This window comes from Lissotriton helveticus, chromosome 6 (assembly GCF_964261635.1).
Source record: "Lissotriton helveticus chromosome 6, aLisHel1.1, whole genome shotgun sequence".
Lineage (NCBI taxonomy): Eukaryota > Metazoa > Chordata > Amphibia > Caudata > Salamandridae > Lissotriton > Lissotriton helveticus.
Genome location: NC_136067.1, coordinates 521,322,454 through 521,340,345, shown reverse-complemented (window position 1 = coordinate 521,340,345; position 17,892 = coordinate 521,322,454). Strand labels below are relative to the sequence as shown.

Here is a 17,892-nt window from a genome sequence, read left to right as displayed (position 1 = left end):
GAAGCAGGAGCTCACAGAGACAATGCTCCTCCTCCGCCATGTTCAGTCTCTCCTCTCTCTTATAGAGCCACACATAATATGCTGCAAACTCATCCGCGATCTACGTCACACTAGTGCGTTCCACCCCTGAGCTATCAATGATGCTTGCAATTAAGTAATGTTTGAGAGTGTTACTCCATAACCAATGGAGGATCTTGCTGGCTTTATTACCCAATTAATAAACGTGTGACTGAGTGGCGCGCCATGCCTTTTCCGCCTTGTCCATGTGTGCCTGTTTGATAGTGTCTTGTGTGTAAACAAGATTCCTGAGGTTGACCTGGGAGGGGAGAACCTGCTGTCGGCACTTCAATTGGTGCACCCTTGCCTCCAGGTCCAGTTGTGTCTGATCCTGTTGCTTATTAACCCAATACTGGTAGCTAATGATGTCTCCTCAGATAGAGTTCCTTCAGGGCCTCCCAGACCATGCCTGGGGAGGCCACTAAGCCAACGTTAACCTGTAAGAAAGACTCAACCACAGCACAGAGGTGTTTCCCATGTTCAGGCGTGGAAAGGAGCCAAGTATCCAGGCACCAGTGACAGCGTTAATCGGCACTCTCAAGCTGCCACTTAAGTTCCATAGGGGAATGATCGGAGAGTCCTTTAGTTAATATGTGTATGCCAAGGACTCTGTGGTTGTCACAGCGCAGGAGAAGAAAATAATCGATGGGGGAAAAACACTGTTGTGCTCCAGAATAGCAGGAATAAGCCCTCTCATGCAGATGAAAACCCACCAGGGGTCCACTAGGAAGGAAGTCAGACAATGGAGAACTATGGCCCCTCAGCTCCACAGTCCCCCACGAGCAGTCCATCCCTATGTCTACCACCAGGAGTTTACCTACCACCCCCAAATATGATGGCGATAGTGAAGGGGGTGAGTAAATACTGACCACTGAGATACTGACCCCATCCCGGAGACCAGAGATTGGCTAAAGACCTGTACACTTTCCCAGGTGAAACAACACTTGTCCCTTCTTTCTGATGACCTGGGTCTCAGGGATTTTTTACTAGGTCCCAGAAACCCACGTCAAAAAGCACTTCTTGAGTGGAATATGCAACGAGCTATGGAATATTTCTTAGCAGTAAGCTGCAGAGAGATTGTGTGAGATCAACTGGGTAAATATGGAAAAGGCGTTGGCTGTGGTTGACAAAGGTATGACCACTTTATCATCCAGAATGTATCACTGGGCAACTTTGTGTCTTCTGCAATTGACATAATACAGCAGGACATGACTATTTTACAACATGGACTGTCATAGTTACCTTCCATCGCAATGATGAGCCGGACGTTGCAAACACTACATTCTGACCATGTGTCGTGGCATTATATCAACACTATCAGTCTGTTTTCTGAATACGATCTGACGGAGAGACAGATAACTATGGCACATAGAGATGCAAAATACTCCATGTTGCACATTGAAAAATTAGACCAATTACCTTTTACCATGGCAGAGTCACCATCCACAGACTGTATTATCCATGGTTATATCACTCTATCAGTCAAAACTTTCCAATTCCAATATTGTCTCCAATACCAACAGGTAGGCAGGAAGGAAGCACTAGAGGAAGGTTATGTGCTCGAGTATTGGGAATTGCCGTTCAGGTTTAAGTGCAGGAAAGGGACACAGAGGTTTTTCTTAGTGGTTCAGACTGTGAGGATGTCCTATGCGGTTCTCTTGTTTGCAAGGACATTTCTTTTCACGGGCATGCAATACTCCTGTTGCGAACTTGTCATGTTATCTGAAGGGTTCCCCAGCTTCCGTGATATGTCCAGTTTCCAAATTACTCCTGAATGGGGGCTAATTGATGCTTCCAACATACGCTTTGTTAGCAGACTGAAAGGCATGCTTTTTCAAGAGGATATGGCCTTAACTTCGGCCAGATAGACGTTTGATCTCTAGGTTGCAAGGTTCTCGTCTGAGATACAGAAACCACTCCACACTAACTTCCCGCTGCATTTTGGGGAGCTAGTCCATTTTATCTTTGACATATATCTTTGACATATATCTTTGACTGATACTAGAGGAGTAGTTCATTTTAAAATATATTTCGGCTCTGGACTGGCTAGCACCTTTCAGACAATCTACGAAGTTAATCCATCATTCATACTCTCTGCTGGGAAGCGATTTTATTTTTTCAGATCTACAAAGGACCTCTGTTAGACCTGGCATCCTTGGCATGGTTGTCCCTGACTTTTTGCCTCTACCTCCTTTTGATGCTGTGCTGGATTTCGTATTTGCTGGTTTAGATGCTTTGGGCACTTTTCTGCTGCTGATCAGTGTCAAAGTGCAAGTGCTCCTTGTGTAGATTGATATTGTGATTGGTTCTCCCTGATTGGCATATTTGTTTTACCAGTAGGTTCCTAGTAAAGTACACTGAGTGTGCCAGGGCTGGTAACTCAAATGCTACTAGTTGGCTTGCAGCACTGATTGTACCACCCACCTGAGTAGCCCTAATAAGAGGTCTCAGGCCTGCCACTGCAGTGCCTGTGCACAGTTTAACTGCCACGTCGACCTGGCAAGTGCACCCACTTGCCAGGCCCTACTCTTCCCTTTCCATCTACATAGGACACCCCTATGGTAGGCCCAAGGTACCCCCCTGGGCAGGGTGCAGTGTATGTGAAAGGTATGACATGTACTGGTGTGTGTAACATGTCCTTATAGTGAAATACTGCCAATCTCGTTTTTCACTTTTGAAAGGCTATCTTGTCCATAGGACAAAATGGGGAATGCTTTGTAAAATTTAACGAGCATATCTTCCCATACTGTGGAATTTTAGTTCGTGAACTGAACATCATCTGCGCCATCTTGCCCATTCCTCAGACTCACGTATGAACATACACGACAGCCATTTTAAGTACCATGGTCTCCCTGTTCACGATCGATCATCAGCGCACTTCCCTGACCCTGCAAGCATCCCCCATGCACCCTGGCTGCCCCCGCTCTCACATGCACAAGTCATGAACCCCCCCCTTCCGCATGACTCTGTCTCTGGGAATCACACCCCGTGCCTGACCAACACCTCCTTTCCTTCCATGAATACCCCTCTTTTGATAAACCCTTCCTCTACGCTCGATTGTCCACACCGATCCTTCCTTTCATGAATATCTCTCCTTTGATGACCCCTTCCTCTGAGCCCGATTGTCTGCACGGACCGCTGGTCATCCCTTAGCCTGAGGATACAGTTTATTGCCCACTACTGTATGCACTCGCCCCTCTTCAAAGGAACTACTATTGATCATGACCTCCCCACCCCCTGAGATTCGATCAGGCGCACACATTCCAAAGGAATCGGCGGAACACTCAGCTGCGTGATAGCCCCCTCCTATTGTATGGGGGGTGAGGACCTCTACTGTAGCCACGTGTTGGAATGAGCCGGAACTGGGGGGTTACCGGGGATGTCTTTTTTCCATTACTTCACAATGTCTTTATTGTAATAAAGAGCGGTCACATGTCGTAAACCAGTGTATAAAAGGCCAGGCCTCAGAGAGGCTGTTAGAGAGCACCTCGAGACGATACTTTGTTGTCCGATCTGATGTGTTCTGCTCCGTCGGAATAAAACTTGTTTCCTGTCTTCCTGTCTCCAGCGCCTGCCTCTTTATTTGATAAACTTCGTATGGTATTAGAGGCGTTTAACGCCGGGCAAAATTACTTAAAGAACATCGACTAAATCGCCTGACCATTTTTCTGATTTTCATCAATAGGGATAAGGTGGAAAATTGGAGTCTGGTATCCTTGAACTCCGAATTTAATAGCACATCTTTTAGGAAGGATGTTTTTTAAATTATGTGTTTTGAAATAGCACTTTTAGAAAGTGGCTATTTTCTTGTTCAACCTTTCTGTGTGCCTCTGCCCGTTTGTGGATTGACTGTCTGGTTTCAGTGTGACAGAGACAGAGGATGTGCAATCCCTGTAGAAAATCCTCTGGGGGAGTTGAGGTGTGCCTGGCCCTTCCTGGATGACCCGGCCCTGAGCTGACTAGGACTGATCTGCATTTGGAGTGGTGGGAGGAGTAGCACCAGCACCTGAATAGGGCTGTGCCTGCCTTGCACAATGCTGGCTCCGCCCCCCTGTGGTGTGTCTGGAGCCAAGGCTCACATTGACAAAGAACGGGTTTGGACTGGGCTCAGAGCCCCTTGCACAAAGGGATCAAAGACATTTTGGGGTATAAGTCTCAGACCTAAAACCCCTGAACTTTAGACTACTTCTGGAATAAAGAGGAAGCTTTTCTGAGGAGAAGAGCTGAAGAAACAGAGGAAAAGTACTGCCCTTGCTGTGTGTCTGGGGTTGGCCTGCAGTTGCTGTTTCTGCCAAAGAAAGGAGAAGGACTTTGCTGTGTGCTGTGTCCCCTGCTTGAGGAAAGTCTCCAAGGGCTTGAAGAAGAGCTTGCCTTCTGTTTCGAAGTCTCAGGGACAAAAAAAATTCACTCCCAGCTCCCCTGAACTTCCTTGCTGGGAGTTCTGACTTGCCAGGAGGTGCCTGTAACTGTGTTGGGCATCTGGATGTTGTTTCTACAGTTGGGAGCTGAAAGAAACCCAAGAGAAGTAAGAAACCCTGTTTCCGACGCCATTGATGCCCCCGCTATGATGCCGCGACCTGCACCGGGGCCCAGGAAGCCGCACGTGAAGTGAACGACGCATCGCCCGGCCTGCTCTGCAGCTCCGATGTCCTACGATGCCCGCCGACGCTGGCAGTGATTGGCTGTGCCAGACGCCAGCGCTCGCATCGACACCGTCCTCGCCAGCGCCTGCATCTTGTTATCGCGGCGCCGATAACCGGCAAGGGTGACCCGAGGAACTTCCCAATGTTGCATCATCACTGGAGCCGACATCGGCCATCTCCGATGCTGTACATCGTCAGCTACTTCATTTCCATGGTACTGTTGTTTGGGGGTCTGTGTGACTACGCGCACAATGCCGCGATCCCCACGGGTGGCGCCATACTTTAGATTTCGTGCTGTCCTGACGTCGCAATAGCCCCAGTTGGTGCTATTTGATTTCTACTAGCTTATTTTTGCAATATCCTTTTTAAAGACATTTTCCTGAGTATTTGTATGTTGGATTTTTATTGTTTTGGTCTTGTTTAGTTTAGATAAAGATACTTTTTTTTCTAAACTGGTGTGGTGCCCATTTGTGGCGTTTTCACTGTATTACTGTGAGTGTTGGTACAAATACTTTACACATTGCCTTTGGGATAAGCCTGTCTGCTCGTGCCACGTTACCAAGGGGGTGAGCAGGGGTTATCTAAAGTGTGTATTCCCCTTACCCTGACTAGAAGCAAGGGTCCCTATTTGGACAAAGGTACCTACCTCTGCCAACTAGAGACCCCCATTTCTAACAACATCCCAGTTCAATTTGCAATGGAGACAGCACTGCTTGTGCTACGATGCCGTGAGCACATGGTTCACTCGTTTGGCACACTTTGACTTTGATTACTGGATGAGCACTGGTCCTTGTCCTTCAGGTCGGTTTGGCTTAGCTGCATACAACCAGTACTCACCTACCTGCTTTGTGGTCACAAACGCGTATTAGACAGATGCCTAGGATGACAACTGGTTGTGCCATTGGACATTGATGTGCTGCTGGACCCGTTAACGGCCCATGGGTACTGTTGTCCCCAGCGTCTTCCGTTGCTGATGAATGCATTTCTTGAGCCACCCTGGGACACTTTGGCTCTGAATGATTTGGCCTATGGCTCCACAATACGCATACAGGAAGCAGTCCCTCCCTCAGCGGCTGCTGTGAGAATTGGATGGATTCACCTTTGCTCCATAAATCTGCTTCGAGGTGTGCCTCTGGAATCGTCGTCTGCAGTTATAGACAACAACAACGTTTTTGTCTGCCTCTCGGAACACATGAAATAATTGGCCTTTTTCCATGTGGGAACAATTCTGATTGTTTTATAAACTAAATTCATCTAGAACAGTTTTTGTTTTATTTTTATTTTTCTAGGCACCAGCGCTTTCGTAGTGTTTAGGAGTCCAAATAGTGTAATGACTTCAAATCTTTTATGAATATTTTAAATGGAAGCTTGCTTTTTAGATGATATTAAGAGTAGTTTTTAACTTTTATTTTGGATATTTTTAAGGGAAGCTTGCTTTTAGATGATGTTAAGAGTAGTTGTAATCATTTTCCATTTTCTGAAATTTTGATATACTGTCTTTTTAGATAGCTTTTATATTTTGACCCTTAGGATGTGGAGTGGGTGTTATATTGTTAGGGTTAGGCCCATGTAGCGAGGCAGCTTATCCCTAAGATTTCACTGGTGACTTTTTGCACACATTTACATGCATAACAATGTTGGATTAGTTTCTCTGAAACTACTTTGTTTTCGTATCCAGCTTCGTACAACATTATCACGATGCCTTGATCATCATTTGCTAGGTCACTCTACGCACTAGGTACAAATGTCATCCTATCTTCATCCAAGAGGCGACAGCGCTATTCACATATCCATAACATCGCTAATCTAGCGCGCACATCGCGAAGGCTGCTTTCTATTATATAGGCATCCCGATAGATTGGTAGAGGAGGCACTTCTGCAGATACCGAAGGTACCTGCTTGCTGAGAAATCAGCACGCCCTGTTCTGACATTCCATGAGGGGTGTCCAACTGGAGTCCAAGACTGGGTCCTTCATTCTCTTCCATCAGGAAATGGGGTTGGATCGTACCTTGGGGGATTCTTGTCTCCACACCTACACACACTCCGGGTACTCTTAGAGTAGGGTACGCATCGTAGGAGTACGTTAGATTACCATATTGCATATAAGCCTGCTTATATTATTTGCTTCAGCACCATGGTAGAAATGTATCTACTGTTCACTCTTTTGGTGCTTGTAATTTCCTTTATTTGCTTCTGCCTCCTAATCATTGCAGCACACATATTTTATGCAAGAATAACTTTGGGTCAATAAATATTATTGAAAATGCCCCATTGTGTATTCTCTGTATATGTATCTGAGAACAAGTGAGCACGAGTGACTGAACGCAAGGTTCTGTACTGTTTCCACGATTCCTGAGGAATCAGGGTTGTACTGTTCAGTGGTTGCCAGAAACTCTTCGCTCCCTGGTAGGTTTGGGGGGGGGAGCTTACAGTGGCACTGTGAGCTAGCTGGTCTATAGGACAACATATCCTGTGGGGATGTCCGGAGCCAGTCTAGACACCAAGCCCTTAGTTTATGTTGTCCAAACAATGTGCAGATTCTACAGATTAGTAGGAACTACACGACAAAAAAGGAAAACAATCTTGAACTTAAATAACCTGAATAACCGTGAGTATCCTGGGGGCCTGCTTGTGTGTGCAGAACTCTGGCCTGAGTCCAAATTTAAGAGGGAGTTAGAGTAAGTTAAAGTCAATAGTTAAAACGTAATTTCCCAAAGTAGAACATAATTAGGCTTTCCTGTCTTCAGTTTCTATCTTTGGTAAATTCTTGTGTTTTTTTGTGTGTTTTCCAGTGATATCAATAACTGTATAAAATTGTGGTTATCAGTGGTTACACATTTTTGCGCCATTAAAAACAACAGTAACAGTGTTTTTCCGGTGTTTATGGAATGCTTTGCTTTTATTACTTGCTTTCTGCACTGATAGTGCACAGTATATAGACAGCTACCTACTGTGTATTTGAGAGCCAAATACATTTCTACAAATCAAACTTACTGTAATACACCATGCAATACCTCTTCAGTGAGTTTTGGGCCATGGGTGCTCGCTCTTTTCTTTTCTTGTAAACTTTTATCTGTGAAAAGGCCCTCTCACCATTGGCACTTGAGACGGGCAACGCCAAAACAGCCAGTACACAATTTGCTAAATCTGGCTCACTGACATAGCTTTCCATGCCAATACTAGTGCACCTGAAGATTGTGATTCTCTGGGACAAGCCCTGAGAGTTATTGATGTGGTCAAAAATTAAGCAGTCCTTTGCAAAGTCCGGAGAAAATTCCCTTATACAGAAGGGATCCAGAACTTGTGCAGAGTACCACAATGAGGCTTCATTGACTTCAAATGCCATGGTTGGTAAAGGGACATTTATATGCAAGCCATTTCTCATGCATTGTAAAATAAAATTTCCTGAATTGTTCCTCAACATTTCTTTGCTTACCAAGTAGCAAGCATTCGAACATGGAGCCCACATGGTGTCATTCTCTGAGACCGTCCTTGCATACTAATAACTTATATTAGGTTTTTTCCTGAAATGCATTTTTATGTAAAGTGTTAGGATAGTGGCTCATAGGAGTCAGTCTTGGGGTGAGTATCTAATCTTATCTCGGGACCTGGAAATGCCTGGTACTCGCAGTGGTAACTATGAAGTTTGATTTTGCCAATGCTTTATTGCTGAAATTATTCTTTGACTGTAATGCTAAATACTCAGCTATTCCAATAACACATTTTGGACAAATCATTAATGCTCTTTATTGTCTTACACAGTCTCTAGTGTTGGGCCTTCTATTATAGTGGGTTATGAATGGAGTGATGTGTATTTCTGTAAACACTGTAGGCATGTTACATTTAGAAATTTGCCGCCACTTAATGATGACATCTCCCATTTCACTCTTTTTTTTTTTGATAATCAAGTTTATTGGCATTTATAGAAATCCACACAGTTACATTGACAGCACAATCAGGCACTATACTTCGGTAGTCTATAACAATAAGGCTGGAGACAGAGACCTGCTTATCAGGTTTCATATATAAATACACGGGTCGGATGAGCACAGCCCATAAAACACCCCCAGGAATCAAGACAAAAGATTAAACCATTTATCCCAGATCTTTCCAAACAATTCAGGGCAACCCCGGGCCCACACCAGTCCACCCCCCACCTCCACTTCCGTAGGGTAGGAGGCCTAACCTGGGACCAAAGCACTGCAATGTCTCGTTTCGCCACTGCCAAAGCAGTTCCCAAAAATCGTTTGTCAGCCTGAGAGCCATCCAAGCCATCGAGCACACCTAGGAGCAGACGCGCCGGATCATGGGGAACGACGCACCCCAGGGTCTGCGTAAGCTCGAGTTCTATTCCCGCCCAGAATGACGCAATGGCGGGGCATTGCCAGACCATGTGGTAGAAATTGTCCGGTGCATGGTCACATCTTGCACAGGTCGGGGAGGGTCTCAGTCGGGCTCTGTATAAACGTGCAGGGGTTAGATAAGCCATATGTAAGTAGTAGAGTTGAGTGAGGCGCAGTTTGGAAGAGGTCGTCAGGGTCTTGGGGGCCATGAGAGCATCCCCCCAGTCTGCATCCTCAAGGGGGCCCAGCCACTCCTCCCAACGGGCGCGCAGTGAGTCTAGGCCCGCTGGGCCATTATACACTAGAGAGCGGTAGATCCACGACACCCCACCCCTACCCAGATTCCCCATCATCACTTGGGCCTCAAGGGGACTGAATTCAGGGAGGGAGGTGGGAGAGGTAATGTGTGTATGAGGAGCGTGCCGCAGTTACAGGTATTTGAAGAACTGGGAAGCATGGAGGGAGTAGCGCTCTTGTATATCTGAGAAGGCCCTGATATGGTCCCCAACCCAGTCGTCTCCAAGAAGCGAGATCCCAATGCGGACCCACTGACAAAAGTCCCGGAGGGCTGAAGTCTCACTCTGCCAGGTACCGGGCCACCGGGGTGTTTGTTGGGTAAGCTTTCCATCCCATTTCGTGTGACGCAAGGCAGTGCGCCAGGCCAATAGGACAGCCCTAGTAATAGGGGGAAGGACCCGCGGTATGGGAGACCAGTACAAGTAGGCCAGGAGAACGGTAAGTCCATCGACCGGAGCTCGACCCGGCATGCTGGGTCCGACCAGCCGCCCGCGAACCAGTCGTGCACCACAATAAGTCTCGTGGCCAAATAATAAAGATGAAGATTGGTCACTCCCATTCCCCCATCATAGGGAGGTATGCGACAATGAGCCAAGGCCATGCGAGGCTGCCCACCTTTCCATAAGAACTGGGTAAGCAGCCCATCAATCTCGCCAGAAGATGAAAGGTTATGTTTTGAAGAATATATAACAAACGGGGGAGAACCATCATTTTAAAAAGCGCACTTCTGCCCAGGGGATTAAGAGGAAGGGATTGCCATCGCTTGAGGTCTGCCTTGGCCCTAGTAACCAGGGACATAAGATTGAGGGCCCATTCAAGCTCGAGGAGTCAAGTTACCCAGACACCTAAGTACTTGAAGCTCTGGTCACGCAGGGGAATATTTGTTTGCCAATCGAAACAGGCCCGGGGTGGATGAAGGGGGACCAAGGTGGATTTCGCCGGATTGAGTCGTAGGCCAGAAACTCGTTCAAAGGCGGAGAGGACTTCCAAGCATCGTGGGCCTGAATCCTCAGGGTCTGCTAAGAAAAGAAGCACGTCATCAGCATAAAGGGCGACTTTGTCAACTTGACAGGGATCTCAGGCCCAACCTTTGACACAGGGATCGTTGCGAATGAGAGTGGCCAAGGGCTCCATTGCTAACGCAAATAAAAGTGTCGAGAGCGGACAGCCTTGGCGGGTGCCCTTTTGGATGGGAAATGCCTCTGAAAGTACACCATTAATTAAAACCCGTGCTCTAGGACTAGAATACCAGACTCTGACAAAACGCCGGAATGGGAGGCCGAATCCCTTCGCCTCCAGCACATCGTCCAGATAGTTCCAGTCAACTGTGTCAAAGGCTTTTTCAAAATCAATGAAAAGCAGGGCCAAATATGTGGTAAGTTGATGGCGGTGAGCAAGGGCGAGGTGAAGACGGTGTATGCAAGGCCGGGTGCCACGGGCAGGCATAAAGCCACATTGGTCGGGGTGGACCAAATAATGCAAAAGGGGGCGGAGGCGCTGGGCCAAGGCAGTGGCAAACATTTTCACCTTGGTGTTGATGAGGGAAATGGAGCGATAATCCGCGCAGGAGAGGGAAGGCAGTTGCGTTTTGGGAAGGACCACAATAGTGGCCACATCGGTCTCCTTGGTGAAGGACCCCACTTCCACCACGTGGTGGAACAGGTCAACCAGGTGAGGAACCAAGAGGTCGCAAAAGGTCTCATAATATTCCTGAGGGTAGCCATCCGGCCCCGGCGTCTTACCCGAGTATAGGAGTGAGATAGCCCCATGTATCTCCTCACGGGTAAAAGGGAGATCCAGGGTCTCCTAGACTGCCTGGGAAAGACGGGTCAGTTGGGTCCCAGCCTCCGTCAACATTTCTATCGGAGGCCTCGGGAGGCCGGGCCGCATACAATCTGGCGTAGTAGCCCGCAAAGGCCTGTGAGATAGCCTGGGAAGTAAGATGAGTGCTAACTGCCTCCTGGACCTCTAGGATTATGCGGTCTGGATTTGGGGTAGGAAACCAGGTTGTGGAGTAGCTTCCCGTTTTTGTCCCCCCATCCGTATACACGCGCCACCGATGAATGCCACAGGACCATAGCCGATTCCAAAGAGATCTGGCGGATTTCCTCACGGAGCAGTGTGAGTTGTCGGGTGGAGCGAACGTCATCAGTGGAGATATGAGCAGATTCTAGCTGTGCTGCCCGAGTCTCAAGTTGCAACAGATGGGCGGTCTGGGCCGCACATTTAGCATGAACCGGGCCTCTAGCGAAGCCCTGCATAGTAGCCTTGCCAGCCTCCCACGTTGTACCCGGAGAGGGAACTGATCCCTTATTGATCACCCAATATTGCTGCAGCTCCTGTCCAAGGGTCTCAACAAAATCCATATCCTGCAGAAACAAGGCATTCATCCACCAGATCGCGCGGGCCCCCCCGAGCAGGAGGGAGACCGGGCAATGGATGGAGATGCCTCGGGGAAGGATAGTAACCCCAGACTCCAACTGGCCAGTAACAGGAGCACGTCAATACGGAAGTGGGTGTGATGGGCCGCCGAAGTGTGAGTGTACTGTTCCCGGCGAGGGTTCCACGCCCTCCAGGGGTCGCAGAGACCCAGGGTCGAGGACCAATCGGAGAGGCGCTTGGCAGAAGCAAGGCGGGATGCAGAGGGGGTACCTGTCGTGTCACGGGAGGGCTGGATAATAGCGTTGAAGTCGCCCCCAATGACCGTGAAACCCAGAGGGAAATTATAGATCAATAGTGTGAGGCGTCGAAGGGTGGCAGGCATGGTGGTGAGAGGAATGTACACACATAGGAGGTCGATAGGATGACCCTCGATCTTACCACATGGCACCCTTGCGTATCAGATTCCACCTGTAGCAGGTTAAAGGGGAGACCCCTATGAACTAGTATGGCCACTCCCCAAGAACAAAGCCAGAGTGCCAGACCCTATCAAACCCATACCTGGCAAGGAAGTTACAGTGTGTCCCAAAAGGTGCGTCTCTTGTAAAAAAAGGATGTCGGGAGCTTGGCGTTGGGCGCTGTGGAGAACCGCGGTTCGCTTTATACGGTCTAGTAGGCCGTTGACATTTCATGACAGAATGTGGAGGGGTCTAGTAAGAGAGGACGCCTTGGGATCGGGTGGTATGTTTTTAGACCAGCGCTGGGGGCCTGGATTTCAGGGTATGCAACATTGCGTGGTCCGGGTGTAAAGGTAGTGCTTGTAGTATGGTAAGTCTCAGTCGGTGGATTTAGCATGTGTCGTCAGTGAGCCGTCACAAAAAATAACAAGCATTTGCATAGCCATTAGGTCTTGCCTTTGGGACATTATAAGTGTTTAGCCATGCAGCAGTTGATGTTGCACCAAGGATATTGTGCTACATAATTAAATACTTATAAGGCCCCAAAGGCGAGACCTATTGGCTATGCCAATGCTTGTTGATATACTATATGAGGAGCCAGCTTCCTACAGGGGGGCAGAGTGAAGAGGGTGTACTCACCTCGATCAGGTGATTTGGTTTCCCCCATCGAGCTTAGCTTCAAGAAACCACAGCTTTGTTATGCCAGAATCTCCTGCAAACCTTGGTCAAAGACTGGGAAAGAGTTTTCCTATTGGAAATACAACCAAAAACCACCAGTATCACACTATAAAAATGACGTGTTTGCCAGTAATAGAATTTGAGTAAGACAAGAGAAACAAAATAATTACAGTCTCAAGGTTGATAGCATGATGTTGGGAGAATGGGATCCAGCCTGGAGTAGTTCAGATCGACCAGATACAGAAGAATTACTTTAACTTACAATCGACTAGGATCTGAAATCATTTGCACCTACAAAGCACAATAGAAACTTGATACAGACACATTATAAAGTCTGACCGGTTGCAAGGCTACAAAAGAGAGACCAAGGAGCTTAAAAATCAAAAATAGCTAGGACTGAGGAGTGTGTGAAGGATTATCTATAGGGAGGTAGTCATAGGGAACAGCCTGGTCTGTTGTGGGATTTCTAAAATTTGTGATGAGGACGACAAGTTTGAGGGAATCAGAGGCCAATCAGTCCTCTGAAGTGGGTTTGGTAAATGGTGGAGTAGCTGAGGAAGATGCTACTACAGTAGATATCTCTGGTTTCATGGGTATGAAGCCTATAATACTTTTTCTTGAGTCATATTTGTCAATCAGAATGCGGATTTTTAATGGAGAGGCTAGTAAGCATGGTTTAATCTAGATTCTTCCAGACGGGTCCAGTGCTTTAAATTATCAAGTACTCTCGGTACTAAGTACCTGCACTTCTTTAACAAGAAACGCAGAGTACTTGCACATCTCAGCAGCTAACAGGTACTCTAAGGAGTGAGTACCTGCGCTCCTATATTTACATTGAAAGCTCTGGACGGGTCTTTTGGTACATTGGGACAGGAGGATCTGAGATAAGGAATGGGGGAGTGGAGAGTTGCTCTAAAAAGGTTGGTAGAAAAGAGATGGGAGTAAGAGAGGGAGTATGGCTAGAATGAGTAAGAGGGGTGTGTAAGAAAGGCGAGAAGGAAAGAAGGAGGAAGCAAAATGGGTGAGAGAGGTTTGCAACTACTGGAAAAACAAGCATCAAAACAGAACCCTGTTCTTTACAGAATGCAGATATGACGTAAAGAACTGAACGTGGCAAAGAGTTGATGATAGAGAGCACTTTTCTGATCTAAGGTAGTCCTTCAACAGACTCCCTACGGTTTTCACAATTTTCAAATCGCGGATTTGCTACAAAATCTGTGAGTCTCGTGAGATGAGCATCTTATCAAAACTCTGCTGGAAACAAGAGAAGCAATCCTTCCTGGGGTGTTTGTTTCCTTCCATGGTGGTGCGGGCAGGAGAGCTGCCTGGTCTGTGTCACTGCTCAGTGTCAAGCCATCGGGCTACAAGCCAGCATGAAGAGGGCGGTGAAGGGCACACATTCAAGGTCTGCAGGTATGTTGGCTGGAGCGCTATTGAAGAAATGGCCTCTACAACATGCCTGCCCCTCCTCATCTTCCCTACTTTTGAAAAGGGTGCCTTTCTTTTAGCTACATAGATTAAACATAAGCTGCCATCTGACCGGTGCATATCATCTTTACAAGTACAGAGTTATATCGTTTATCTTTCATTTTATAAATATATGTATTTGTGTGGTAAAGAAGACTCAGTTTATGTGAAATAACAAGCCCAGGCAAAGTATATGGCGAAAACCAATGTAGACAAAAGAAATAAAATAAGATATGCACTTAGAATGACATGAATATTCAGTTTAATAAATTTAGTAAAAAAGATAAAAATACTTTGTCATATGTTCATTATAAAATATACAGAATTGATAAAGTTCTTTTAGTTGATAGATAGTATTATTTGATCAACAATTTTAACAATAACCCAATTAATGTGGGAAGACAAGACGGTTTCTTCTCTACGCGTTTCGACACAGTCGTGTCTTCATCAGGAAATTACCATCTTTATCAATGAATCTAAAAATAAGCAAACAGTCTTTTTCTAAAAAACAATGTATAGAATGTGATGTAAAATACAGTGCATATATATAAACCTTTTTTTTGGTTACATCATACATTGTTTTCAACCTGGATAGAAAAAACATGATAGACCGCTATTAAGTTAGCTTCTCTAAAAGATATCTAAAAGAGAGACAAGGGGAATCACATGATCATATACAAAATTGATTTCTATATGCAATTAACAAAGTTCTAATATATTTTATGTTGAATTGGGGAAGGTACAGAAAAAAGGATGACATGAATAAAAAGAATAAAAACCAAAGATGAGTGAGATAATAGACATGAAAACTAATACATATTACTAAAAATGAAGAATCAAAAGGCTAGATAGATGAAAAACATAAATAGAAATAGAAATAGAAATAAAAAATATGGCCTATGGCCACTCCTATTGTTACAGGTTATGTTTCTATTGTGGCCTGTGCCAAGGACACGTAAAGCTAGTCTACGGATAACTTATTTATGTGCAGTTGAGAGTATCTAGGGGTACCGTCTCTTAGCACGGGAGTACTGTATTCCTTTGTATGTAGTATATCTTACCTCACAAATGACTCGATAATAGTGAGTACCAAGGATGGGTGTTGATCAGGGATCTCAAAACAGAAGGCCGGTCAGGATGTAGACGGCACCAATATGAAAACTGAAGGGATCATAAAAAAAGTATATACTATAGTGTCCAATGAGAAAAAGTATGATAATGTTTAACACTGTAGGGAGGTGATGGTCACATTTAGATGTTATCAATTATCATAAAGTGAGCCAGTGTTGAGAGACATAGGGTTATCTTTGAACTTATGGTCACATCTGGATGTTATTAATTATCATAAAATGAACCAGTTTTGAGAGACATAGGGTTATCTCTATCAGCTCAATCCCTAAGGTATTTTATGGAACTTAAGGTTACTTGTTTGGAGTTAACAGTGCTAATATGCAATATTCACTTAAACCTTACTATATTTTAGGGAGCTTAAGATAGCTCAAACAAAATAGCCGGTACTGATTAATGGCAGTTAACAAGAGCTAGAATGAACATCAGCAATGGTTCTATATGAAGAGAGCCAATGTATAGTGAAAAGTTCAATTAAAGTCATGTATTTTAAACAAAAAATGAAAAGTACCTCCGGACTAAACTTATGAGGAACAGTGAAGATAGGTCTTATGCATATTGAACTCCGTCAATGGGCAATCATATATTTGCGATTCAGGTATGTCCTATAGGGATGGATTAGAAAATGCGGATTTAGATACTGTTATCAGTGCCAGATATACGATTAAAAATTATTGTTACACTCATACCTGTATGTAATTAAGATGCCGCCCAAGCAGCGGATAAATTTGTATGTAGCGATGTTGCACGCATAGATTTCGAGCTTATTTTACGAATGCCAGATGACTGCAGTGGGAGTTCCTGTTTAGTGTCTATATGAGAAAAGGACATGATAAGTGTCTATAAATAAGCAGGCCGGGTTAAGCAGTAGACCTAATATATGAAGTTAGAAGGTACCTGAACTCGAGTGATATATCAAATAAAGTACGGTCCTCGAAAAGCGGCACGTTCTTTAAAGTGTTTCGCTTTCAGGACGGGCGGTTCCCAGTGGACGGGCTACCAGTACTTTAAAAAAAAGGGAGAAAATAGCTGATAAAACACGATGCGCGATTGTCGAAGTTAGTTTTAAAGCGCAAGGTGGGGGCTCTCAGATAGGATACATACCTTCAGCGGCACGTTCTCTGAAATGTGTCGCTTTCAGGACGGGCGGTTCCCAATGAGCGGGCTCCCAGTACTTTAAGAAAAAGGAGAGCATAGCCGATAAAACACGATGCGTGATTATCAAAGTTAACTTTAAAGCGTGAGGTGGGGGCTTGAGGGTAGGGTACATACCTTCAGATGGAGCTAGTGTAGTCTTCCATGTGCGTCTCTATCGTGTCGAAAACCGGCAGCAACAAGAGAAAGGTTGCCGTCGGTTGGTATATATATATGCGTCGTGTTGATTGGATGGCCATATATGTCTCGTCTATATTTAAAGGGAGAGATACTTCTATTTGGGGCAGTACTTAAAAAGATAGCGATACTGTTTAAAGTAATAATGAGGTATCGGCCAATACGCTGAGTTTTAAGAAATAGGGTAATGAATGGAATAACTGAAAACTATAATGGGTCATAATTGATGGTGGAGATAAGAACAAAAGGAAACCAGAAGGTAGCGTGGATGGGAAACAATTTTTGAGACAGAACAAATAAAGAATGATGCAAGCTGAGAGTGAAGGGCTGATAAAGGGGGAAACCCAAACTATATGTAGGAGGGAGAAAAGTGTATGGAGGGCATAAAGTGAATTTTGTTGGAGTCAAAATGGGCATATTAGCTAAAGGTGGTAATCCTGTTTAAGATACTATATGATGGCATTCTCCTATGGCAGTTCATTATTAAGACCATTTGGAAAGTGCCAAGAGAGAATATCCAGAATACTTCTCTTTTTTTGCGAATTAAATCGCCGCCATTGTTATTGGATATGTGAATCTTTTCCAGGATACGCCATTTCATATCCATGGGGGAGTGTTTAAGCTCCTGGAAATGGCTAACTAAAGGTGCTGAATGTTTGCCAGTTTTAATGGCTGACCTGTGTTCTGTGAGGCGGATCTTAATGGTCCGTGAGGTTTCCCCCACGTAATCTAGGTTGCAGGGACATGTAATGAGATAAATCACATTACGTGTATTGCATGTCCATAGTTCTTGCGCACAGATCTTAAAATTGTTGAACAGCATAGTTTCACCTAGGAGGATGCTATTGCATGATAAACATGCCCCACAGCGTGTGGTGCCTTTCACTGGGTTGGTACCATCAATTGATTTCTGAATAAATGGTTTACTCGTGGTGGTAGCAGTATATCTGGATTGTACTATTATATCTTTAAGATTCTTATTGCGCCGATGGGCAATGAGCGGTTTGGGTATCTTTTTTTGAGTTTGATCTACATTTAACAGGTGCCAATTAGAATTGATGGCCTGTTTAACAATGGAGTCGAATGTGGAATGTTTCGTTATACAGACA

The 17,892-nt window shown here is 45.3% G+C and overlaps 1 protein-coding gene across 3 annotated transcripts in view; it reads right to left on the bottom strand.

Moving 5' to 3' along the window:
• Positions 1 to 16,778, bottom strand: part of PRIM2 (DNA primase subunit 2) — a 1,274,342-nt gene extending 1,257,564 nt beyond the window's left edge. The window contains exons 1-3 of one of the 3 annotated variants that reach the window (XM_078647995.1): positions 16,724 to 16,778; positions 16,556 to 16,625; positions 15,385 to 15,484 (exon numbers count right to left, since the gene is read on the bottom strand). The gene's annotated coding sequence lies outside the window, so the exon portion shown is untranslated. Of the gene's footprint in view, positions 1 to 15,384; positions 15,485 to 15,962; positions 16,054 to 16,555; positions 16,626 to 16,723 lie in introns of those variants that run through there. The other 2 variants (XM_078647996.1, XM_078647994.1) reach the window with 2 other exon arrangements.
• Positions 16,779 to 17,892: the final 1,114 nt, after the last annotated feature.